The sequence below is a fragment of the Patagioenas fasciata genome, chromosome 1 (assembly GCF_037038585.1).
Source record: "Patagioenas fasciata isolate bPatFas1 chromosome 1, bPatFas1.hap1, whole genome shotgun sequence".
Taxonomy (NCBI): Eukaryota; Metazoa; Chordata; class Aves; order Columbiformes; family Columbidae; genus Patagioenas; species Patagioenas fasciata.
The window spans coordinates 184,777,268-184,803,330 of record NC_092520.1 but is presented as its reverse complement, the minus strand read 5'-3'; the positions used below and the strand labels follow the sequence as shown (position 1 = coordinate 184,803,330).

The window sequence follows — 26,063 nt, the reverse complement described above, 5'->3', positions numbered from 1 at the left end:
GCTAGGTCCAAGGTGCTGAAAACAATACTTCTAGGTATTGAAAACCATACTTCAGTTTGGAGGACAACTGGCAGAGATCCTGTGAATTGTTCAACCCTGCCTCCTGCTCTGTGCCGCTCTCTGTGCTGTTGATTTGAAGCTTCTCTCACTACTTCTGTGTGCCTGTGCGATCGCTCTCCCTTAGCCTGGACACTGGAGAGACTGAAATGCTCGTTTGAGGTGGAAGGCCAGACGCACTAGGTCAGGGAGGTTGTGGTGGTGCAAAGGGTTCCCACTTGGGGCTCGGTGCTGGCCCTGCCTGGGCTTGAGCTGGCTCCTGTTGGCTCCAATGGGATGTTTCTGCTCTGCAGTCCTCAGCAGGTGCCAGGAGGAGTTTGGCTTAGGTTCAGTATTAGATCCAAGCCAGCCTTATGCATTCTTGCATTAAATGTGCAAGCTAACAAGCTCTCTTGGAGTCCAGGGTGCTGTGTGTATGTGTGTGTAAACTCTTACCAGTAAGCAGCCTGAGCTCCCAGCATGAGGTTCGGAGAGCTGTTCTGACTGCTCACAGTCTCCCCAGGCCTGGCAGGATTTACTAGCCCAAGGCCAGCACAGAGAACCTGAGTAGGTGTGCTGTTCCTCACAGGGTATCTGAAAAGCTGGTTATACTCAAATTTTCATACAGAGCTGATTTATGGGGCTGTGATGATGCTGGGCACACTTGCACCATGCTGCCTCTAATACCAGGAGCAGCACTACAGATCTCAGAAGAGGGCAGTTTATCTCTGTTGTCGCGATGGGAGTCAATGCCTGGTCCCACACTGCCCTGGAGATGGAGGTTTCTAGCATCTGGGCTTCTTCAGGCATAGCTATGCTGAGCCATGCTGTTCGGGGAGACATGCGGCCAGAGATAAAGCAGCTATTTGAGGTAGTCTGAGGCTGAACACTGCCTCAGTTTTAACAGTAAGAACAAAACTGAGTACAGATAACTTGTAATAAATGGGGGTGGGGATAAAATAAAACAAAAATAAAAGTTAAGAAAACAAAAAAGTGTGTCAAAAGTGTGTCTTTGCTTATGAGAGAGAGGAGTGTCTCCAGAGAGAGAGGAGAGGAGCAGTGAGGTTTCCTGGTTGTGAACCCAGGACTGTTTCTGTGTCTTTCCTGTTAACAGTAGTTTGGTATAAATGACTTGGAGGCTAAACTGTGTAGTCTTTCATCCAAGACAAATATCTTAGCCAAGCTCAATATCTTAGGCAGGAATAAATGACACCTTCTGGACTTGCTGAATGCCCTAAGGAGGAGTATCTGACACCTTCCATACTAACACATTTTTGATTGCTATATACAACATGTAGTCACCCAGCTACAGCCAGAGCAATTCAAAGTACTCTGAGTAGTAGCTTCCTATGGCTTAGACCAGTGCTCTGGATATGGGAACAGGATGGGTTAGCCTCTGTCAGGGAGGAGTGGGTGTTGAACCAGGAATGTGGTTGTGTTAGTATGCATAAGGTAATTGCAGTCTCCACCATGTTTGGGTCCCAAATGACTACCTGCCATCCCGTTGTCAAACGCCAACTCAAACTAAAATAATCACCTCACTAGGTGTGCAAAGTAGGAAGACTCTTCCCCTCTGAGGGCAGCAGTACCTGAAACCTGGGACAGAAGGTTTTTCTCTGGACTGTGTTTTGGAATTTCACAGAATCACAGAATGATGAGGGTTGGAAGAGACCTCTGGAGATCATCTAGGCCAGCCCAAATTTAGGGTTTTAAATTTCAGTCAGAAGTCATACTTAAGTGCTTGGTTAAATGTTTGCTTAGGTAAAATAGGAAAAGAGAAAACATTTTACTTTATTCGGTTTAAACCAAAGGAGAAGTTCACCTAGATTTACCCATTCCACTTAGCTTTAGGAGAAGTAGTTGCAATGCAGTGGTTTCTTTATGCAAGCTAGCAAGCCTAAGAAACTAAAAGCTTGAAGAAAGTTTGCTCTAGATGGAGAAAAGCAGTTGGAATGTATGGTGGAAACCTTCAAAATGTGCATTTGTAGTTGAAGGTTAAACAGTGGAAGACTTTTAGAGAAAAATGTGTGGTGTTTCAGGATGGGCTTTTTTGCCTTAGAGTAATTTAAAACTTTCACTTCATGTTTATTGAAATTACAGAAAGTCATAGAAGGCAAAACTTGGGTGTCAGGCTCAGCAGGGATTCTTATGACTTCCTTTAATGTTTTCTTCCTGCTTAGTCTCTCCTAAATCAAGAGAAATATCTTGTTATACTTCCATATAAGCTCAGGATTTTGGGCCACGATTAGTGTGCTTGATAGGCATCTTAATTTTTTCAGTGAATAATCATGAGTGACTAAATAAATATCCTTTTTTTTTTTTCTTTGCTGCATTTAGGGAAAACTAAAAACTTTGTTTTCAGCCTGTTACAATAAGTTGTCATTATTATCCTGTGTTTAATTCTAGGGCATAATATTGACATTGTTTCAGATTCTCTTCTGTGCAAGACAGCCAAACATGCATGTGTATTTGCACTACCTTTGTTTAAAATGATCAATGAGGTTCAAGATGATTTATTGAAAGCAGTGGGTGATCCCTCTTTGTTGGAACATCCTTTGTAATGCGAAGGATGGCACGTCAGTGGTACGGCAGTGAGTGGGCTGTAAAGAGCAAGGGTATGCAAGGGTGATTCATTACTGAAATTGTGTGATTTGAAGTGAGACTTTCCTGAGTTTATTTCAGAATGCAAGGAAACACGTTTGCAAGCACAAACGCTGTTGTGAGACTACGTGAAGTACTGTGTTGTTGTATGTTTCATTTGAAGTATTAAATCAGCTTGAGACAGTTCTTGAGTTTGTCTCTGCTTTCCTTTCTCTTGGTAAGTGTGTTGCCTCATTTAACTTCCTGGCCCTAACAATAAAGACCTTGGAAAGACTTTTGTGCATCGCCAGACAGATGATGCAAGGCATAAATACAGCCTTGGGAACATCTTTAGTGTCTTTTTGAGCGAAACCTGATCATAAAGGTTGATATTTTTAACTGGCAGGATTTCAATAGACTTGCATCACAGTTGGAGCCTAAGTATATTTTTTCTTGCTGTACTCTAAGTGATGTAATGTGGAATGCTGTAATTTTTTTTCAACCCCTCTTAAGGCAAGTAGGAAAAGCACCCATGGCATCTGAGTGCTAGTTTCAGCATTTTTTGGTGTGAAAGAGAATGATGACAATAACCTCTCATTCAGATAATGATTCCCCGTGAATCGTTATTGGTGAGAATGTGCTGTATTAAGAATTCTGTGTTTTCCTGATACCAACAGGTACAAGGATAAAAATACTCAGTTTGTTTTTTACACAGAATACTTGTAGAGTTTTTACTGGAGAAAATATTTTGCTTTTTCATGTTTTTCTTAGGTTGAATTTACACTGGGGGGTACCAACGTTCTTCAGATGTCACTAGAAAATAATACAGAAAAGGGAAAAATACAAGAAATGGTGTAAGGATTATTATATTTTCTTACTTAATGGCCATCTTCCTGTTCAAGCTACTAGTACTTGACTAAGACGCTTTTACTCAAATGAGCATCACATGAAATACAATATTTAGTTACAGCTCTAGAAAAGGAAATATCTTTACATCAGTGAGTAATTTGTGAAACCAGATGGGAGGATGGGTAATATGATGCAAGTATTCGCCTAACAGTATTTTTTAAATAGAACATAACAACCTTCAAAATCTTGACTCATGTCAGTATTTAATAAATATTTTAAGAGATTTCCTCAGAGTATCTGTCTAATGATTGGATTTGAGACCTACATGGCTTTATCCTGTTAATTTCATTAATTTTGAGGGGTCTCTTTCTTTTTTATTATTGAACTGTCAACAGTGTGACTTTCATCACCATAAACTAATCAAAAAAAGTTCACTTTTTTTTTTTTTTTTTTTTTTAGTGAATTAGAAGTCTACCTAAGATTTCTTCATGGAGTGAAGAAGGACAATTATTGCTAGTTATTTCAGAAATAAATATGATCAAAAGATTAATATATTGTTTGTGCTTTTGCAAGTGTAACATCTGTCAGTGATATCTGAGAACTAGAAAAAATGACTTAAACCTAACTTTACACTTGGTGAAAACAGTGTATATACAAGCCTTTTCAAAGGGTTAACATTAAGAGTATTTTAATCCTGTGTGCTTATTACATTGATGAAAAAAATCATTATAAGAATACATTATGCAGAATGTATTTGCACGTGCAGCACTTCACTTTGTATGAGCTACTGAAACTCTGACGTAGTGTTGGTCCTGGTGTGTAACCAGCTGGTGACTGATGGAGAAAACTGTCCATGTGAAACCCCTGGAAGATTTTCTTCCTCCAGTCACTTGGTTTCAGTCCAACCTTTTACACAAGGAGCTGGTGACAGTGTGGTCCACAAGCAGGTACAGCAAGGTGTCTGCAGAGAGGACAAGCTGGCAGAAGGACTGGGAAGCAAAACAAGCCAAGAACAATGTCTGTAGGGGACAAGACATGTGACTTCTAAAACTCTTATGCATCTAAATGAGGGAAACTTTGTTCTCCTTTCCCTCTACTGGTTCTCCTTCCCCTCTACTCTGCCCTGGTGAGACTGCATCTGGAATATTGTGTCCAGTTCTGAGGCCCTCAGTTCAAGAGGGACAGGGAACTGCAGGAGAGAGTCCACTGCAGGGTAACAAAGATGACTGAGGGAGTGGAGCATCTCCCTTACGAGGAAAGGCTGAGGGAGCTGGGGCTCTTTAGCTTGGAGGAGACTGAGGGGTGACCTCATTAATGTTTATAAATATATAAAGGGTGAGTGTCATGAGGATGGAGCCAGGCTCTTCTTGGTGACAACCAATGATAGGACAAGGGGTAATGGGTTCAAACTGGAACACAAAAGGTTCCACTTAAATTTGAGAAGAAACTACTTCTCAGTGAGGGTGACAAAACACTGGAACAGGCTGCCTGAGGCGGGTTGTGGAATCTCTCCTTCTCTGCAGACATTCAAAAAAACACCTTCCTGTGTAACCTCATCTAGGTGTTCCTGCTCCAGTGGGAGGACTGGACTAGATGATCCCTTCCAATCTAGATGATCCCTTCCAATGACCAACATTCTATGATTCTATGGTTCTATGAACCTGAATCAGAAGTCAGTGTGTCTTGTCCTTGCACACAAAGCTTCTTTGATTTTGGGTTTTTATGAAGTAGGTTAATGTGAAAAACCTTCTCTATGCTGTATCAGAAAGCCGAAGTATCAGTTTTAACTGGTCACTTAATGTTCTCCTTCAGGGTGTTCATATTTTTAAATAGAAAAATAGCTCCACTTGAGATTGAGATGCTTCTTTATCTAGAGTGGGTTCTTAGCCCACATACTTGGAATTTCCTGCTGTTTTTAGTTACTCTAATTATAAACTGCTCCAGCTAGGTTAAAAAGTTTATGTAGATTTTTCTCAAAATGTAATAAAAAACTAAAAATTGAGCTAGGGTGGGGGGATGGGGGTGGAATTAAGCAACATTTGTTTCAAATATAAATCTCTACCCACCATGCTTAAACCATCAAATATTCAAGTGCATTTTTTCAAGGCTTTTTGTGTGATAGAAAGAATAATATACTTTTGTTTCTAATTATTGACCTATTTCTTTTAAAGTGAGCACACACAGCATGTGAAAAACAATCTGACTTATATGATTTTCCTTAACAGTGTGCATTTCAGAGTTCAATATCCTTAAAAATATGATACTGTATGTACATGGTGGAGGTTTGCTTTTGTTAAGGTCAGCTGCTTGGGCATTTGCAATTTGGTGAATCATGTAGGATGGTGCAGTGATGAGATGCCAAGTCATGATCCAGCGCTTTGAGCTAATTTTACTTCCAGTGTGCTGCTTTTGAATTCAAAGCTCTTCTTACTGGCACTGTTGTGTTACAGGCAGGGAAGGAGATCTCCTTTAGCTGCTCAGGGTTGCTCCTTGGTGCTGGGCTTTTTGTGAGGGTCTGAGCGTTGCAGTGCGAGCTGCCCAGACCTTGCGGTGCAGTGACTTCTAAATTCAGGCTCTAAGGATCCCAGCTGCTTCTTCAGTCGTTTTAGTGGATGGCATATCTATATATAGTGAAGGATAATCTGCTGCTTGATGCTTATGCTTGCTGCAGTCCTGAATCCAAAGTAGGTTCCTAAGAATGTGGGAATACTGAGCCGAAAGTCAAGTATTTCCTGTTCTGAGCAGAGCAGATGCTGCTGAACTGTTGTGAGTAAGCCTTGTGCTGCATCAGTTCTGGATGCAGCTTTTTCTCCAGTGGTTTTTAAAAGTTGTTGAGAACATCTTTCATACTTAAACACTTTGAAGAAAATTACACCTGAAGAAACTGTTACACAATGATGAGCTAAAATTAGAGCTCTGTTCAAACCTGGAGATTAGTTTTTGTTGTGTGTTCATTTCTATTTTGAGTTATTTTAGTTCATACAGGCAAAGTGATATCAAATTGCATGAAATAAATATAACTTGTAACAGTCAGTAATGTCTCACTCTTTATTATTAAGGGAAGGATTGTTAGTGCTGTCTGTTTTTAAAGCTGCTTGACACTAGTGTTTGCTGCAAGCTAAATTTGTTTGAAAACCTTCAGCCAAAGTAATTCCCTCACTTCTGAAGATGACAGAGAAGTTATTTTTTTTTTTTTTAAAGTAGCTTTTACTTAGAAACCTTTCCCTTTCTGTCAAAGATCAGTATTTTGTCATATCTGTGAACATTTGCTTATTATTGGCTGAGTTAAAAAACCTTCAGAAAATTTCAGCTTGTCCGTTTTCAGTAGCAACTCACAAGGTATAACAAATACTGTATCTACACTGAGTGCCTCCCAGATCATACCTGCAGGTGTCTGAAAAGACTGTGATTATAGGAATAAGCTCTTGGGGCTGGCCAAGTCTGGGGCTTGGCGAAAGAACTGGTGATTAAGGGGGAGAAGGACGTTTTCCCTTTGGTTAATAACGTTGCTTGTCAGTAATTTAGAGGAGTGAATAGCTGGTAATATGGAGGAGAAAGGAAAGTCAGCAAGAGGGTAAATGAAGGGGCCAAGAGTCTATAAGGAGCTGTGGAGCTGATGAAACTGCGACTGGGAATTGTGAGTCAAGAAGGGGATCCTTGGCTGGTGGGCAAAACAGGATGAAGTGCCAGGCTATGCGCTGCCAAGGGCCACATCCTCTGGTAGCCTGGCCACTTCCACACCGTGTGGCATTTGGTGCTGGTTCTCCTCCAAGTCCTACGTGGTAATCCTGTGCCTTAAATGAACTGGTGGTTCTCAAATGTTTGGTTTGAAGTGGTATAATGTCAGGACTTCTCTGCAGGTCAGCAGCATGCTCTTTTTTTTGTTTGTTTTTCTTTACAGTATGGACTTGGTTATTTATGTTGTCTGTCTTGGGGAACACAAGAGCATGTGTGTGACACGAGCTGCCTAGGATGGTGTTGGAACGCCCTTGAATGAAATAGAAGTAATGCTGTCTTATGGTGCTGTCCATTGATAGCAGCCCTCAAGTGAGGTAATACTTCAGAAAGCTGGCTGAAGGGACCAAATACTATGGATGGTTGAGCATCTCGGTGCTTAAGCTCCTGCACATACTTCTTTTGTGAGCACTACACATGTGTTCAATGTGTCTGATTTGGCAAAGAGATTATGCCTGTGTCATTGGTGGATGGCGAGAAAAGGGTTGGCCTAAAGGACTGGAAGCTTGTTTATGCACATGAATTTGTAGGATGGAAAGGATGGGTGGAGTAGATAAGAGTAATAACTGGGAAGACAGGAGATACCAGGAGAAACCCATAGGAACTGGAAAAGCTGAAGTTTGATTAGCAGAGAGCATGAGACAAGGTTAAAGACAAGCAGTATAAGAAGAGATGGGACACAGCTGTACAAGAAGTTCATCTAGGTTGAAATATGCTTCATAATGGTATCTGTTATACAGCTTCTAAGGCTGAGCCCAAACTTTTTGGGTCATCTTTCTACTGTTGTGTAATCCACTGTGAAAACATAAATTGTCTTCTACTGGTGGTGTTTTGCAAAGTTCACTTTTTGATGTTTATTCTCTTCAGGTCACTTGTGCAGAGATAAGGTCAGTGTTTAGGTTGCTTGTAACAGACCTGAAGTTCCCAACTCTGCTTTTAAGCTATGTCATTACTCATAACGATATAATCTAATAGAATTTCCATCTCAAAAAAATTCTCTGAAAATCTGGTTTTGTTGAGAGAAATCCAAAATCAAGCACTCAACATAAACATTAGAACAAATTTTCAAGTATGATAGAGCTTTGGGCTCATAATACATGTGCATTATAATCATTACATGCTGAAGTTGATGTAATAAATCATCTGCTTATATAAGGGGCAGAGATGAAATCGCTGCTGGAAAATTTGTTTTAATTATTGGTATGGGCATAGAGATTGGCTTAAAGATAACAGTTTATCCTGCCCTGTGCTGTTTATGAAATGTATATGGAATTGGATGGTAGGGGTGGTGCACACGGAAGAAACCAACAGGCACTCCCGAAGTGTTAAATATCAAAGTCTCCTGGAGAAACACATTGCAGAAACTCCCCTCTTCGCTAAGACTGAATTCTCTGTTGCCTCTAGCATGGATGACTTGACTCGTCTATTTTCAGATACCTACTGATAGTCCTTTGGATCTCTTTCTCACTCTCATCTCCCAGAGTTAGTGTTTGCAGTATTGCTGAACGCCCAGGTTCCAGGCTGAGTGACAGCGCCATCATTGTGGCGTTGGCAGATGCTCTGTCAGCTACTTTCCCGCAGTCAGTGAAGGTTTGCAGTGCACAAACCTCCTGTTTCCACTGCCCTTCGGGAGAGCACAGGGCTTGGCAGCTTTAATCACCAGCCAGCTCACAAAAACACATTGGGTTTTCCAACCTCATAGCTAAAATCATCTCTAGTGAAAGTTTTGTTAGTGTTCCTCGCCCCTTCTCTTGGGGCAAAAGCAATCCTTAGGCATTGTAAGGGAAGAAATACGGCGTTTATTTTCTTTGTGTTATGTTTTGCTGCTTATTAGAGAAGCCAGGTGGTTTCTGTGGATTGCTCACCTTCTCGACAGGTGGTAAAAATTAATTTTATGCCCTGTAGCTTGACAGGTGTTACCAATATGTGTACTTGATGCAAAATGAAACTATCTTACTGTCATTTTACACAGACAGTTCTGCAGACTGGTGTTACAAGTTCATCTGTCTAGGTCTTTTTCCAGTGTTTCAATACCCAGGTGCCTGAAGTAGCTGCGTAAATCCAGATGCATTTGTTGCTTGCCTGTGATATGTAGAAAGGGAAAGGATGTGATTTCGGTGAATGCAGCAGAGTTTGTGAGTGGGAGACTGATTCAGGCTGTCAGATATATTGAGCAGAAAGCACTCCTAACACAGGTACATAGCAGTGTTTGCTAAAGAAGGGGCATGACTTACACATGGAGATTCTGGCCACTGCTGATATCTGAAAGTAACTACCTGGTTTGAACAGTGGATTGGGAACTGGGGTCAGAAGAATAGGGCTGGGGAAAGGGTGTGGAGTCTTCGTAGCTGCAGAGTGAGAGTGAGACAGAAAGTAGAACCAGGTAAGTCTGGCAGGACCATGCAGAACAGAATGAAGGACTAGTATCTGTTACTGTGGCCTAAGTTATTTGTCCTTTGAAGCCTGTATAATTGTCATAATGGATTATATCATCTGCTGCTGCTCTGTAGCCCTAAGTAATTTCAGATCTTGCTAGGGTGTGCAAAATAAGAGCTGCTATTTGGCTGTGCCATGTTAAATGGTGGTTTGAAGCTTGTAGAATACTCTGTAAAATAGCTTTGTATTTAGATAGATTTTAAATTTTGGTTTTAATTTGCATTTTCCAAATAAACGAAAGTACTTAGACTTCAATTCAAGTGAGGTTACAATGTCTTTGTTCTCCTTCAGTTTAAACATAAAACCAGAAAAATGTTCTTAAATTGTCAAAAAGCCATCATCATTTTTGCAAGATTGGTTTTACAAAATGTCTAAGTCAAAATCAAAACATATATATATATATATATATATATATATTAATGCAGATATTAAGTTGGTAGTGTTGTAACTGTTGTGAAGGCACAATACTTAAAATGCCCTCAGGAACTGGAAGGTGAAAATTTTGCACTGCATGCTTTAAACTTGAATATCTCGAAGTTCAGATATTCTTTAATTTTTTTTTTGTTTTGATAAAATACCTATCTTGTTCAGTGTTTAAAGTCCAAATAACATTAAACATTAATGGCACAACTTTGTGTTTTGCAGGCTGTCTCAGTACTTCCAAGTGGGTTAGTAGCATGCAGTGTTATGCCTATAAATCATTTTAAGGATCATGCGGTGGCTATTTTTTTTCCTTGTGCTATTTTTTTTTTCTTCCTTTAAACTGTTTGAATGCCAATTCCCATATTGGATTTGGCTTTGAATCAGCTTTGTTAATAGTATACACTTAATCTCTTGTTGTTTGTAGCATTCTGAGACTAAAAGTATGTTTTTAAAATGGTTTGCTACTTGTGGTCCTTGCCCGAGTATTATTTTTCTGATAAGGGAGAACTCTGCATGCATACCAACACAGTCTGTGGGTTATCCTAGACAGAGAACAAAACCATGGCAACAGCAGAGAAAAAATTCTGATTTGCGCTTGGAAACAAAGGTGGTGTCCAAATATGTTTTGAAGAATTCCGGTAAGACTTGGGATTGTCATAACTTTGCACGTTACCCATCACAACTCCTGAACCAAAATACTCCTGGTCTGATAATGCGGTAACATCTCTCTTGATTGGGATATGCTTTCAGGAAAGATGAATTCTATATATTGACATCCAAAGGCCACAATAGTGTAACTAATGTAAATAGCTTTGATTAAATTTTCTAGGCTGACTTGTCCAGTAAATAATGAAGTTAGACAAAGACGTGAAGGTTGTTGGGAAGAGGGGCAAGTGTAACTCATTGAAACTGGGGCAGAGGTGTTCAATACAGATGGAAAAGTAAATTAGGGGAGCATGTGATGAGTGGAGCATAAAGCTTTAACGGTGTATTCACAAATCCCTTCCGTACCGTGATTTTATTTTGTGTGTCAAAATAGTGACAGATATGTTGAATAGAATGATATCAATTTTAGTCATGTCCTTAGAAGTCCCTCAAGGCAACCCCCTCATTTTCTAAGATCATACTGGATTACTATGTATGTGGTAAACTCATTGAACTTTGAGCCTTGAGGCTGCATTTGTTCCCTGCATGTATTATCTGCACTTTTGGAGAGGAACACCACAAACCCCTGTTACCTCAGCCACCTGCTGTAAACACATTGATTTCCTGGTCAGTGCCATTTGGAATCCAGTGCTGCAGGCTCTTGTACAGGTAAAACCTGTCCTAGGGGTGGAGATCTCCACCAAGTTTGTAAACAGGTAGCTGTTTTACAATACTATATATGGCATACAATTTGCTAAGCAAAAAGTGCTTAAAATGGATTGTATTTAAATATAGAAATTACATGTAAAATATATTCCTCCTCTTGCAATTGAAAAGTAAAATATTTCGAGTCTCCCACAATAATGCCTTGGACTCAGGTCATATGCTTCTGATGAAAGGAGGTTTTGTTACTGCAGTGGGGCTGCCTGGCCTCAGGAGTGAATCCAACAAGCTGTACCTGTTGGTATCACAGAATTATGGCTGCGCCATTTTTCCAGCTGCTCCAGCTCTGTCTCTGCAGCAGTTCTAGCTGAGGCTGATCCAAACCAGATTTGTTGTACAGAAGGCAAATAGTAAATAACTGAAGTGGACAGTTCGCAACCCAAGCCTCCCAGGTGCAGGAATGATGCCAGACACGTTTCTTCTCGAGCTGCAGGAGAGTAGTGCATCTGCTGCTCATTAGGCTGTTTGATACCAGCTAAACAAGCTTCTGCAAAGGTCGTGTTCTTGTGGAGACTACTAGGCTATTTTTAAAAGCCTGTAGGAAGTAATTTGACAAATACGTGAAGTAAAGAAAAAAAATAAAAGGCACAACCTCTTTGGGCTTCTTAAGCAGTGATAAAGCCCTTTTTTGTAAATGTGTGACTATTTCATCTCTTACTGTACAGAATACAAAGTCATGTAGTGCCTGCAAATCAAAATCTGCGCCTGCTGTGAGATCAGATGTGTGGGAATTTGGCTCTAATGAATCTGATGTTAATTATTTTTAATAAAAATTCCACATTAAAATATTTTAATAGTGACTATCTCTACATGAATCATAGCTTTCTTTTTGTATACCTTGTACATCCTACTGCTTTTTTTCCTCCACTGTTAGTATTTGCATACCGTATTTTCTTGCTGAAGCTATCTTTTGAGTGTTTGATTTTATTGTTCAGTTCACCTCTATTGGCATACAGTTTCACAGTCTTTAAAGAAAATATAAATATTTCCGTTTTTTAGTTGTTACAGAGGTGAAGAAGCCATTATGCTTCTGTGGATACTGCTTAACACTCTTTCAGTGATTATCCTAAAAATGAAATACTACTTCTATGCAACACAAGTTCAGACAAGTTAGTTGCTGCACTACATTTGACAACTTACAAAATATTAATAACATGTAGTCTTTGTGTAGATGTGAATGGCACATTGAGAGACAGTGCTTTGAAATTGGGAGTATAATTAAAAAGAAAAATATCAAATGTTCTCTTCCCATAAGTAGTAGCAAATTATTCAACTGTATTTAAAGTCAAATGCAGTTCTGACTAGACTGCAGGAATGAATGGTTTAAAACTTTTTTTTTTAATCTCCAGTTCAACAATTGAACTTCCTTGCAGATCAGTAGTCATCAAAATTAATTTACCTATTGGATCATTGATAAAAAGACTTTTTAAAATTGTGACCTTAAAGTCTTAATCATACAGTATGAAAGGTCTCTGCCCTATTGGAAAGCTTGCAGTGCTTCAAGAACAATTTTGTGTGTGATGACCCCAGATGTTCATCGTTTAGCCTCAGAAATACAAACCAGGTTTCAAGTGAGAGTTTGGGGAAGATGATGCCCAGAAATGAATTCATATAGAATGTACAACTTTTCCCTTTAAAAATGGGCAAATAGGTGAAAACAGCAAGATGAGGACTTTCTACATCACAGTAACTCTGCCAGGTCTGGGTGTGTGCACAGGTATTGTTTGTAGCTGCTCAGTTTGTAACACCAATCTCTCCCACTTGGTTCTGCACTGGTCACTAATGTAGGTGGTGCCTTGAAGGTTCCCCTCTGGGGACAGCAGCATGTAGCTGGGACAAGCTGGGCCATAGAAAGACAGAATCAGGAGTTGTCTCTGTTTTTCTCTTCCGACCCTGCTTTACTGCTGGGCACTGTTTTCTTTTGAGCGAAGCTCTTAAGTTTGAAACTTACTGAATTATTACAGATTTGTACCTTTCCCGACAAACAGCCATATCATTGCAATACTTGCTGGAGAAGAGACTTGCTACAAAATATGTCCTTTTTCAAAGTAGATTCAAGCCCACATCTTTTGTCTCCGAGGAAAATCCCTGTTGATCGTGTTTTAGGATTTTAGGACGACAAGGACAAAGGGGCAGAAAAGGCAGTATTCTTTGTTCCTCATATGTGATCTGCAGGGGGAAGAGAGAATCATCTTCTGTCTCTCTATAGCAGCAGTGCCACTGAGGGCAAAATGCTGAAGACTCTGTGAGTGACAGCCAGTCCTAGTATGTGTAAAGGAGAAAGCGTTGCCATACAGCAGTTTCTCTGTCGTAATAAAGAAAAGCACTGCTGTGCCAGAGTTTTGGGCAGCCTGGACCTTTTGCATGCTAGGCGTGGTCTGTGTGTAAATACTGAAAAAAACCCTTTAGGAGTGTCAGGTGGATAAATTTAATATCAAGTTGTCAGTCAAGCTGTTGCACAATTCGAGCAGAGAGCTGCTAAATTCTTCCAACTGTTGTGGAGAAAGAATGGTAGAGCGCTAAAGATCGTTCAAGTAAAGTTTAAGACACTGAGTTTGGATTCTTCTAGGTGTGATGGCAGATGAGGTTGGACAGAGGAACATCAGGAGTGGAAATGAGACCAGTTCCAGCCAGATCTGTGGGTAGCTCAGCCTCAGGTATAGTGCATCTGTCACAGGCAGAAGTTCAAGCAACATGCGCCTTACTAAGAAAAAGAAAAGTCTTGGGCAACTGAAGCATCTCAAAAAGACTTCTGCATCCAAAGAATGCTCACTGTATGCTGGGTTTTGTTGTTGTTGTTGTTTTTCCTACTCTTGAGCATAGATTGAAAACTCCATATGCCAGAATCTTGGTTCTGTGGTGGTTGTGTTTGTTTGCGTGTCCGGATGGTTGATTTGGTTTTGTTTTCCTGTTTGGTTGGTTTTGGTTTGTTACCAGAATCAAGATTCTAACCTCCCTTTGTTGCTGTTGTCTTCTTCCTTTTATCCTCTTCCCTTTTCCCTCAGGCTTGATTCTGTTCAGTCTTTTCCTTTTTTTTTTGCGTGGCTGATGTAAATTTATTTAGGCTATGCACTAGATGTGTTTAGGAGGGCTTTAGTTTCAGTAATTTCTTCCCTGGTTATCTACAGGCAGTGTAGCATCAGCAAATCTGTTTTGTTCCTGAAGCTGCAATTGGTTTTCTAGCTGCTGATAAATCTCCTCATCCTGAGGTTAGGAAGCGTACATTTGTCTACACTTACACAGTGCCTCTGTGACCCAGGTATTTAAACTGTTTTAAGCATCCAGTAGTCAAGGACACTGTGCACAAAGGGGAAGGGCACAGTATTTGTTCCTTTGTGAAAAAGGATGGAGAACAGTACTTGAGAAAATCTTAGTATAATTACAGTTAATACTGAGAATCTTATTATGGAACATCCTCATCAAAAAGTAACATGAAAGCAGAGAGAAAGCCCATGTACTTGAATCTGTGGCAATACTAAGCTGTATGTGCTATAGCTGGTAAAATAAGAAAGTGAATGAACCTTGAGTTATTTGAAGAGAACTCTTTTCAGGCTGCCGTGCTGGAGTCACTTCTGGGAAACCTCACTCTCCTTGACAACTTCTCCGTGTGAGAAACAGCTTATATGCCTTATGTGTGGGAACAAAGTCTCTCCCTGTAAGAGGTTCAGAGAAATTGAACCAGTACGAGTTTGCATCCCCAAAATGTCTGAGAAGTGATTTTCTGTAGCTGGCAAATAGCCAGTTTTGGCTGGTACAATGGACATCAAGAAAATATAGAAAGAAGACAGAAGGCTAGGAATGATAATCAGAATGACATGCTACTGTGATTATGAAACAACAATAATAGGTTATTCAGGTCTAATTTAAAATTACTTAACCTGCTTTGCTTCCCATAAACTTTTGGTGACTGTAGTAAGGAATAACTAGCTGTGTTCTGGTATAGAAGATCCTTATGTATGTTTGTAGGAAAAACAAAACAAAACAAAAACACCCCCTCCCCAATAAACAAACAAAAACCAAGCAACAACAACAAAACCCCCTACCAAACAAACAAACAAAAAGAATAAATTATTGCTGAGGAAGTGAGAGCAATGGGTTTAATTCAAGTAAGTCCATGAAATTTCAGTGGTAAACAGCTAAAACTAGTAGAAGTGGTTATGATGACATTTTAAAGTAAATGTATAAATTTTAAAATCTTCACATGATCCTGTTCTTCACAATTTTCACTTCATAGTAGCACTTAACTTACTAGATAGCCTTCAAAATTCGCTTACCAATGCAAATATTTGGAATGACTTTTTGGGAGGAGGATACACAGGTGAGAGTGAATAGTCAAGTTACATATCTTGCTATGCCTATGAAGCTATGTTTTTGCATGTTATCTGCACTTTAAAGTCTTTTCAGACTCCATAATCCTAAAGGTATTTTTCATAAAGAAACTGGAAACTATATGGATCTTATTTTTGCACACAGAATTACAATCTTTACTGGTGAAGTAAACGAAATTGAATCTGGAAAAAGAAAAAAATCAGATTGCTTATGCAAAAATGTGAAAAATAATTATAGAGGATTCCATCAAACTGTGTTCAGCGAACAAAGCTAAGTCAAGGCTAGGCATTCCCTAAATTCCCATGTAGTAGATGGAAGTATTTTCACTCTCATCTTTCAAACAAAGAAACAGTGGCAGTACTAATAATAAAAAACTCTCCAGCATGCCTACTTGTGTGATAATCAAAATGAAATACTGTCTTAGTCATATGGACATGCCAGAAGACTTGATGGAAGTAATGATATACCTAAGCATACCTTTCAATAGGTAGGTCTTTACTCTGAAAACAATAATATTTCTGTGACTTCAGTCACAATTTTTAGGCATAGAGAAGCTTTTAAAACATTTAGTGTCCAAAATAACAGGTGAAACAACCTGCCCATTTTATTATAGTTTGATGATTGTGAATCTTCTGCCTTCTTCACTGTCCTGCCTATCTGTCTCTTATCTTGGGTCTTCCTGTGCCCTGTTGCTGGGTTAAGTGTGAACCACACTGTCTTTCTGGCATTAAGGATCCCAGGTCCTGTTTGCCCAGGTCCTGTATCTGTTTGCCCAGTCCAACCTGCCATAGTCTGGGGTCAGCGGCTGGGGCTGAACTCTATGACGAGATTCGCTGTTGACCTGCTTAAAGATCTCAGCTGACTATTACACTAGCTAAATTTTGATGGGAGTATGAATTTAACCTTAGAAAACATAAATGATTTGTGGTTTTTCCTGAGTATTATTATCTGTTTGGAAAGAGTTGAGGACATTTGGAAAGAAAAGCCAAAAATGCATGAAAAAAGAGATGAATGAATAATCAGTAACATCAGGCAATTGTAAGATATTTCTCAGAACCTGTTTTTCATCTTTTATAATGAGCAGATCTCAAAGTAAGGAGTTGTGTGCTATATGTGCACATCACAGTTACTTTCGGCTTAAACAGTTCAATAGGTTAAAAAGTAGTTTTATTAATATGTAAATTGTGCAGTAAGGCATTCCTAATGGTTATATTAGTCTAAAGGCTTCCTGAGGCTAAAATGGTAATACGATGTAAACCAAGATGCCATAGGTAATATTGTGATTACAAAAAATTGTTCATATCTAAGTGAACATTTTCAGAGGCAGACATGATTTTTTCTGTTGAAGAAAAAATAGTCACTATGACTGAAAACCTCCTAATAAAAATGTATTGGGAGGTAAGAGAACCAGTTCAAAGGCTTCTTTTTAAGTCTCCGTCACAAAGAGTCTGATTTATTATGATAGTGGCTGTCCTGACAGTCAAGTGACAGATTTTGCTATGGGTTTTGAGCTGTCCATTAAATATTGCACTTCCATTTTTTGAATGTTTTCAGTAGCCCATTGAGTAGCTATGGGCTGAGAAGTGGGAGTCACAGTGGGAAGCTGAAAGGGAACAGGCCTCCGGAGCATTTAGTGTTTAATCGTTCTACAGCTGTAGTGAAGCAGTGTGCAGAAATAATTCTGATTAGGCTTGGTCAATCAGATGACAAAATGAGCCCTGCCCTGCCATCATTCAGCTCTAAAATTCAAAGAACAATTTCTACTTAATCCCAGTTAAAAACACACACAAAAATCTGTTCAATTGGTTATATTTTGGCTAATTTATTGATACAGTACACTGTCAAAGGCAGAGGGGAGCTACTAGTTAAGCTACTCTATTGGCAAAATTACCTTTTTCATCTGGGACTTCATTTTGGAAGGAATGATCAAAGCCATGAAAATAGTGATTTTTGAGAACTGAGCTTTTACAAGATTAAATGTTACTAAATAAAAATAAGAGATTAATATTGTGCCACATTTGTGGCTTGGTAAATAGCTTCTTATTTACACTGTCGTGTCATCTGTTGTCATTAGAATATACAGTGCTAAATGTGCAATTAAGGAGCAATAACTTTGAATGACAGAGGTTTTGCCTAATCAACACTGTATTATTCGATGATAAATCTTCACATCAACAATAAATCTCCTGTAATTGTAACTTCTGTTTTACTAAGATTTTTAGCCTAGAGCCGCTCTAGAAGCGTGGTACATGTGTGAAGCGGGAGCTCAATAAGTTACTCTGGTTCTGTTTGGGCAAGTTTAAGTGGTCAGGTGGATGCAGTCATTCCTGAACCTTGCTGGCAATCTGCTTTGAAGCAGATTCTTAAGTAGAAATTGCGCTTTTGTGAAGAAAAGCATTGTTCTAATAAGCCTTGAGAAGAGAATAGGTTTCAAAGGATGAGATGAAGTTATTGTTCTGAACTAATACTGACAGAATTCTTAGAGTGCTACCTGTAAAAAGCTGGAAACTCCCTAAAGTTAGAAACATTTTAACTGTAGTTAACAAAAAAAAAAAAGTCTGGATTTGTGGCAGAATAGAAATGAAAGTTTTGAATAGGCTTTCTTTCTTTAGAAGTTGAGAAAAGCCACTCTTCTGTACCAGTGTTGCTTCAAGATGTTTCCTCGGACAACAAAGGTGGTCCAGAGGTTCATGTGCTTTGTGAAACTGGTGACTTTAATAGTGGGAGCGAGCACAGTCAGCTCTTCTAAAATGTTTTCATTGATTTCTCAGTATGTTGAAATTTCCATTCTTGTACTGGATTTCCACCACTCAGCACAAAAATTAGCTTTTGCCACGATCTGCCTCTTGAATGCTGTTGATGGAGACCAGAGAGTTGCCCCATGGGCAAGTTATCAAGTAGAATGAATGGAAAAATGAAACTAGAGCTCTAAGTTGAGAGGCAAATTGCAGATAGTTGCTTAGGGGGAAATTGTGGATATGGTAAGATCTGGATAAAAATCTTCACTGATTTTAATGGCTGCATTGTTTATCCACTGTATAATGGAAATGAACTTTTGTTGTTGATAGAAGTCAATTAACCTTAAACAAACAAACAAATGGAAAAGTACTTAAATACATGGGACATCATTTTCCTAAAAGGTTCGTGCAGCTAAGCAGATTTAGCTCTGCTTGTAAATAAATATAGGGAAATGTTTAACCCCTATTGTACAACTACAAAGCCTGTGCTGATCACACAGAAGCTTGGGAGGGTTGAGGACAAAGCGACGGGGCTGCTGGAAACAGCTCCTCTTGTCTGTGCTTCTGCACACAGTCTGGCAACAGCAGGGCTTAGCAGCAGAGTTTTGTCAAGATTATAACATGAAGGGGACTACGGTACAAATTCTTACCCCTCACTAACAAAAAGAAAAGGGAAAAAAAAAAGGGAGGGGGAGCGGGAAGAGGACTAAGAGGACTGTATAGCTATATGCCCAGGTAATGGCTGATTTCCCTTGTCTGTTCTGATTCTTCTCAATCACACAGCTGCTATTTGTGTGCCTCAGTTTGATTTATTGGAAGGAAGTAACACAAGGAAATTGAATTTAAACCTTAGAAGAATAAATCTATTCTATGTAATTTAGTAGAATGTTTGACTTCAGATAGCAGTGTAGCAATTGAAAGCAGTGCAGTTATGATTTGTATCCATGGAGGCAGGGCATGACTTTGCAAGGTGTTAAAGATCAGATGACATTTATATTCTGGTTTGATTATTACGTTTAAAATTAACACATTGTTCTTACAGATCTGAACATAATCTAGTCTGGACTGCTTGCCTTAGGAAATGTCTTCATGCAAATGTGTGTATAAGAAATGAAAAAAACAAATAGTTATTTTTGCTGTATTTCCAGGATATTCTTTTCCATTGTTACTTTGTCAGAATCAGATGGGATTGAGCGCTACTAGAAGTAACATAGATATGACAAAAAGATGGATTGCTGCCCTCATCAACCGCCAGGGTAGTTTCTCCTTTTCTGGGGGCTCCTCATCACTCCTCCGTTCTGAAAGAGGAAATGACATGAGGGTGAATAATGGAGCTCCGCAGTCCTGGATTGCATAAAACTGTGCTTAAGTACGCTATATAAATTCTGTATGTCACAAAGCAAATATTTTTCTAGGTCCCCTGAAAGTGTTTTGTATTCAATAACTTTCTGCAGTATTGTAAAGTAAAAACTAAATTGCATATGTGTGTATATAGATATATGATTGATATTAGGAGAAAGCTGCATATTCTCTCACTCTCTTGCTTTTTAAGGTTACATTAAGAACATTAAAGTGTCTTATCTTTTTAATGAATATTTTGAATACATTTTGTAGAAAACCATTTGGCCAATCAAATTATAAAATAAAAAGGGAATTTTGATATTTTGCATTTTTTACATTTGAACTTTTTGCGTAGTTATGTATTACAATCTATGTATTTTTCATTCTAAACTTTACTTGTCTGAAGGATATTGATACTAGAAAAGTTTGTAAAGCAATATGATGTAAATTTTAGTTCTTTCACAAATTTTTAAAGTAATAAGTACACAGTAGGCAAGTCAGGAGTGGAAAAGTAGAAAGTGTGCTTTACATTTTGACAGTTTGCTAGTGACTAAACTAATACACAGAAAATCAGGCATTACATGACCCCAAATGCATCTAATAAATTTTAAACCATGTTTCATCTAATCTGTAGACTTTTTTAAAAACCATCTTTTATTGCCCTCCCCCCCCCCTTCTTTTTTTTTTTTTTTTTTAATTTATACTATTTCACTCATTATTTTTATGTAAGTGTGCAAATGCTCCTCTTGCTTTGGAACCCAGGCATCTGGTTACTAATTTACATTCTTGGACACAAGGGTTTCCTGGTTATAATGAAATATATAAGACTTTATCTGTTGGCTTCTTTAAGATCATGTCACCAAGCCATCCAATGTATCCTCTTCATGTGCATTGTGAATAAGAATGAAAACTAAATAAAACCCCTTAGATTTCTTCTTTATTTCTTCATTCCTTCTGAGCTGATTTTTGGATGTTCAGGTGCACTTTTGTTCATGGTTTACAGAACTCCTCATGGGTGTGATGTCCTTGAAGTTTTGAACTTTTTTTAAGTTCCTTCCTAAGAGACTGTGAGAGAAAATAAATGATGTCACAGCAAAGGAATTTGATCATGAACTGTAAATAGGCTAAAGCTGCACATGTCAAGAAGAACTATAGCAAATATTTATTTTTGGAGCAGCAAGTGCGTAGTCCAGGCATCCAAGAGACTGATATTCTGATCATTTATTACCCAGATAGCACTTTTTTTTTTCTCACAATAAAACACTGAAACTTGGGATTCATTATAGTGTGTCCGAAACCATGTATCTTATGGCATAACCATGTTTACTTCAAAAGAGTAAGGGAATCTGAGTATTGAGGGTTTTTTCCCTCCTTTTAATGAGTGTTAGAAATTGGGAAAAGGTTCCCTGCAGTGTCAACAGCACTATTTTTTTTTGCTGTATGCGAGGTCTTACACAAGCCATCTCTGGGTTTAGGATCATGCCTTACTTCTAGACATAGTCCTTGAGGATACAGCTGTTCTTTACTGGTAATAACAGCAAGATAGGGACAAATTCCTGTCATCAAGGTAGGCCCGTTGGCAAGGGCTGATCTGCCCCTTTCTACATTTTAACATTTTAGACAATTAGCGTCTTAGAAAATAGACTGGCTATACTCACCCAATTTAATCTGTATTTCAACAGAGTACTATGATGTTCCTGCAGGCCTAATACACTGCTAGTTAGTGTTTTTAGTTCAGAGTATCTGAAATAACGAGAACTGCATTGCAGCCCATCAAAGTGATGATTTTGCAGCCTAATACTGTGAGTGCTGGTTTTATCTGTGAGTTAGTAGACAGACCCAACTAGGAAGCCACTTGAATGGCAGGGCAGATGTAGCCATTACCTTTATATAATAGAATATGTGTGAACATGGTTGTACGTGTGTGGTTTGGTCAGCCAGGAGTTGTGTGCATGTTGCAGTTCTGAATGCAGGTTCTCTGTTGACTTTGGCTTATCAAGGTCCTGTTGGTTTGTAGGCAGCTGTTCCAGCTGAATATAAAGGTACAGAGTAGGGAGGGATTTGAGTGCCTGAAAAGAGGTGAAGGCAATGAAGTGAATTACTTAAGTGAATTTCACCATAGTAAATAAATTCTATATGCCAAACTGCCAAAGTTACAAAGAGAATGTATTATTTCCAGTGCTTTATTATGCAAGAGCAACAAGTTGACTTGAAAGAGCATGATAAAGAGCAATTTGTGAGAAGTGGTGTCTGTTACTGGAAGAAACAGCTACAAAAGAGTTCTGGTCAACAGTTAGGGTTTTGCCAGTTGGCAGACCAATTTAACAATTAAAAAGCTTTTAAAAGTATACTGAAAGAAATCATACAATTGCATTATCAATTTGATGGGAAATCAAATTGATGTTACGGTATCACTGTTGTAAGCAGAGATTTTGCAGTCTGATTTACCTTACAAAATAGCGCTTATTTGCAGTTACAAGTAAACAGTGAATTTGAATTACTTTTCTACAGATAAAATGTGTACTTTCATGTACAGTATATAAAATAAGAGGTGCTGCAGTGATGCCAAGTTGTTGCTGTTAGCTTCCCTTCATCACTGGTTCACTGAAATAAGGACTGCATATAGTGGCAAGCATAGCTGAATTTGCGGATGAGCAACACGTACTGTCAATAAAAAGACTGTAAGGGGAACCTTCAGGATCTTTTTGTAGCTCACTTTCAAAATTTACTATCATACTTGAACCTTGCTCACTTCCAAGTTCAACTCCACACATGCATTACCATGGAAAAATAAGCAACCTCCTTCTCAATAAAACCTCAAATCTGTTTAAAATGGGGTATTCAAGTAACGAAGAGTAAGAAGAGAGGAAGTGAGGGCATAATTCTTGTGCATAACTGAAGAATGTAGCAGCTGAATTCAAAACAAAACCTCTCCTGCTGTTTCCTCTTTTTTTTGTTCTGTGCTTTCAGTTGGGATGAGGGGGTACAGGTTGGGTGGAGGGGCGAGTTGTCTGTCCTATCTCTCAACTAGAATTTAGGATATTCTCCTAAGAAGTGGGAGATCAGACAGTTTACAAAATTGCTGTATGTCTGGATCTCTCTTTGTGGGCAAGTGCTGTGACCAAAGGCTTTTCCTGCAGTAGAGGTTTGCTGTCAGCTGTTGTGACCTCTTCCAGCAGATGTCTTTTTAGAAGTTTGGCCATCTATTCCAAAGAGCATCAAAGCGTTTGATCCTGAGGAAGCAGAGGTACCTGGTGGACCTGAAGTTAAGTTACTGAACATTAGAAATAGTGATTAGGCTTCTCTTTTGGCTTGTTCAAGCTTTGCGAAGCTCTGACTCTTTTCAGTGATGACACAGCAAACCTGGATAACTACATGAGTGGTCTGGTCTGATCTGATGTGATTGGCAGTGTTATTTTGGAGACCTAACTGCAAAACATTATTTTGAAAGCTAGGGAACTTCTTTTGTTCTTAATGCTTCTTAGTTTTTCCTCAGCTCAAGATATATAAATTAGTTCTTATTAAAATACCATTCTATTTGACTTAACTGGATTTAGCGTTGCAGCTATATCAAGACATGTCTGATGTATTTGTTGTACGTAATTATTGACCTCTAAAAATAATTCAGGTTGTATATTATTTTTTTCAGGCAAGGCAGTAACACAAAGACCTGTCATACAGGGGATAAGAAAGAAGGAAAAGTAAGGACATAGACCACCTTGCTCTGAAGCTGTTTGTACAAAGGTAAGATTTTTTTTTTCCTCTTTAAATTTTAATTTCCCATGCTAACTTGGGGGGGGGGGGGGAAACCAAAAAACAAAAACAAAAAACCAAAAACTTAACCATTTCCTATCTTTGTATTCCATTTCTGTTAAGTACTGTCAGGGTAGTCATATAATGTGTTCTGTGTTTACCTGCATTTCCATGTTTGTGTAACACTTTATGATTAATACCATTTTTAAAATGTCAGCTCAACCTTTAGCTGAAGGGCTCAGATCAAATATGTTAACTACAACAGCAGCTCAAAGTGTGTCATAGCTTCACATAGTTGAAGGTAGGCTTAATCATCTCTGATGTTCCTTGCTGGAGAGAACAGGTGCCCAGACAGGCCAGCTAGTAGAAAAATGAGTCTGGAAAAAGTGGACTTAGAAGGAACTTGATACATTTTTTTACAAAAAAAAAAAAAAAAGCAGAAGTTTATTCTTCTAGCATAGAGCACAGATTTGGCGATGGGGACATTCTGAATTCTTTACTCTCTTGGTTTAGGTCCTAAGGTTAAAATGCCTGGATTAGAAGTTTTGAAATAAGCTTTGATTTTTCTTCTTTTTTTTCCAATCCTCCCCCAACCCCGGCCTGCTCTTGTATTTGAATTACATAAATCTTTCAGCATGAGAACAGAGAAAGTCTGACTTGAAGTCAGTAGTAGCTGCTGAATAGTCATCTGTGTTTTAATATCTGATTATTTTGAATGAAAAGTCTGATTTGAAGGTCTTGAATACAGTATTGTATACAGTCTACTAGAACAGACCTTTTCTATCTTTTATAGTACACAGGCGTGGGTAGTTGCACAGTGTTTTATCCCTCATTTCTGTGTTCAAGTGGACGGAGCATCTGAAAACATCAATAATATGTTTAAAACAGAGAAAGGAGGAGATAGGCACTGAATCGTTTTGACTTCTGAATTATATGCCGGCAGTATTACTAAAAGTAACATTTAATGCATTCTCTCCATGCAATGGAGATTTTTTTAATCTTTCAGTGATCTCTTCTGAAATGGTTCTTGTATTAGTCACTCAAGAGTTAAATGTAGCTTTGCTGAAAGAGAACTGTTACTGTAAGGTTTTTAAACTAGACTGCTCTGAAAAAAAGATAAACCATTGAAGACTCTGAAAGGGTTTTTGGATGGTAACCAAGTTAAGGAAGCTCTGAGGTTCTTTGGCTTTGCTGCTGGCGCTGTTGCTCTCCGGGGTCCTGGCACCCTGTCACTGTGCCCTCATTGCCTCCATAGCTCCAGCTCTCCTGTCAGGGAATGCCACCATACAATAGGTCCCCTGGGGCTGCTTGGATGAGTGACAACCAGCCAGCTCCAAAGTGACAAGTGTTTAAATGTCTAATTGGGTCAGTGCACAGGTACCTGCTCCTCATGAGTGAGATGTTCTATCTTTTCTATGTGATGTTCTCTTGGTTCCTCTCATTTTTCCTACAGTTGTAGAACAGAAATGTCAATACATTGATGCAAGAGAACAGGCATTATGAAAGAAGAGGGGTAATTTCCTATTAACCTGTTTTGGTTAAACTAGCTTTACCACTTGAGTACTGACTGGAGGGGAGGCAAAGAAATCCATTAAAGTGATGGATATTCGGTGATGCAAATGGTCATTGAAATAGACAACAAAGTGATTTATTTGACTGGAGAAAACAAATACATTGTCTTAATCTCTGTGTTAGGTAGTTCTCGTACTGGTTAGACCTAGAGGCTTGGGCACCAGGAAATGTATGGGAGAGAAAAAGAACTTGTTTTGTTGAATCTGCACACTGATGCTTTTCCTAAGTCTAATAAACAACTTGCCTTCATAGAATGCAGTCAGATATACGTGACTGATATGCAAGGGAACTGTTTTATCTTATTGAAGGCTTGGTCTGTGCAGAGCAAACAAGTGAAATTAAGTCTGTAGTCCGTATTACTCAGATGTGGTTGCTCACCTTTTGTCTCTTCCTCAAAGAAAAATAGAATACAAAGATGATTAGGGGTCTGGAGCATCTTTCTTATGAGGAGAGATTGAGAGAGCTGGGTCTGTTCAGCCTGGAGAAGAGAAGGCTGAGAGAAGATCTCATCAATGTTTATAAATATCTCAAGGATGGATGTCAAGAGGATGGGACCAGACTACTTTCATTGGTGCCCAGCGACAGGATGCGGGGCAACAGGCACAAACAGAAGCATAGGAGGATCTGTCTGAGTAGGAGGAGAAACTTCTTTACTTTGAGGGTGTCAGAGCACTGGAACAGGCTGTCCAGAGAGGTTGTGGAGTCTCCTTCTCTGGAGACATTCAAACCTCCCCTGGAAACATTACTGTGCAATCTACTCTAGGTGAACCTGCTTTAGCCGGGGGGTTTGACTAGATGATCTCCAGAGGTCCCTTCCATCACCAACCAGTCTCTGATTCTGTGATACCTGAGGGTGGAAAGAGTATCTGGAGATCTTCTAGTCCAAGACCACCTCTGCACAAA

General features: G+C 39.0%; 1 protein-coding gene across 43 annotated transcripts in view; it reads left to right on the top strand.

Moving 5' to 3' along the window:
* NRCAM (neuronal cell adhesion molecule) overlaps positions 1-26,063 on the top strand; it is a 156,493-nt gene that overhangs the window by 27,666 nt on the left and 102,764 nt on the right. For all 43 annotated transcript variants that reach the window (XM_065835974.2, XM_065835914.2, XM_071803252.1 and 40 more), the window contains exon 2: positions 23,485-23,579. The gene's annotated coding sequence lies outside the window, so the exon portion shown is untranslated. The remainder of the gene's footprint in view (positions 1-23,484; positions 23,580-26,063) is intronic.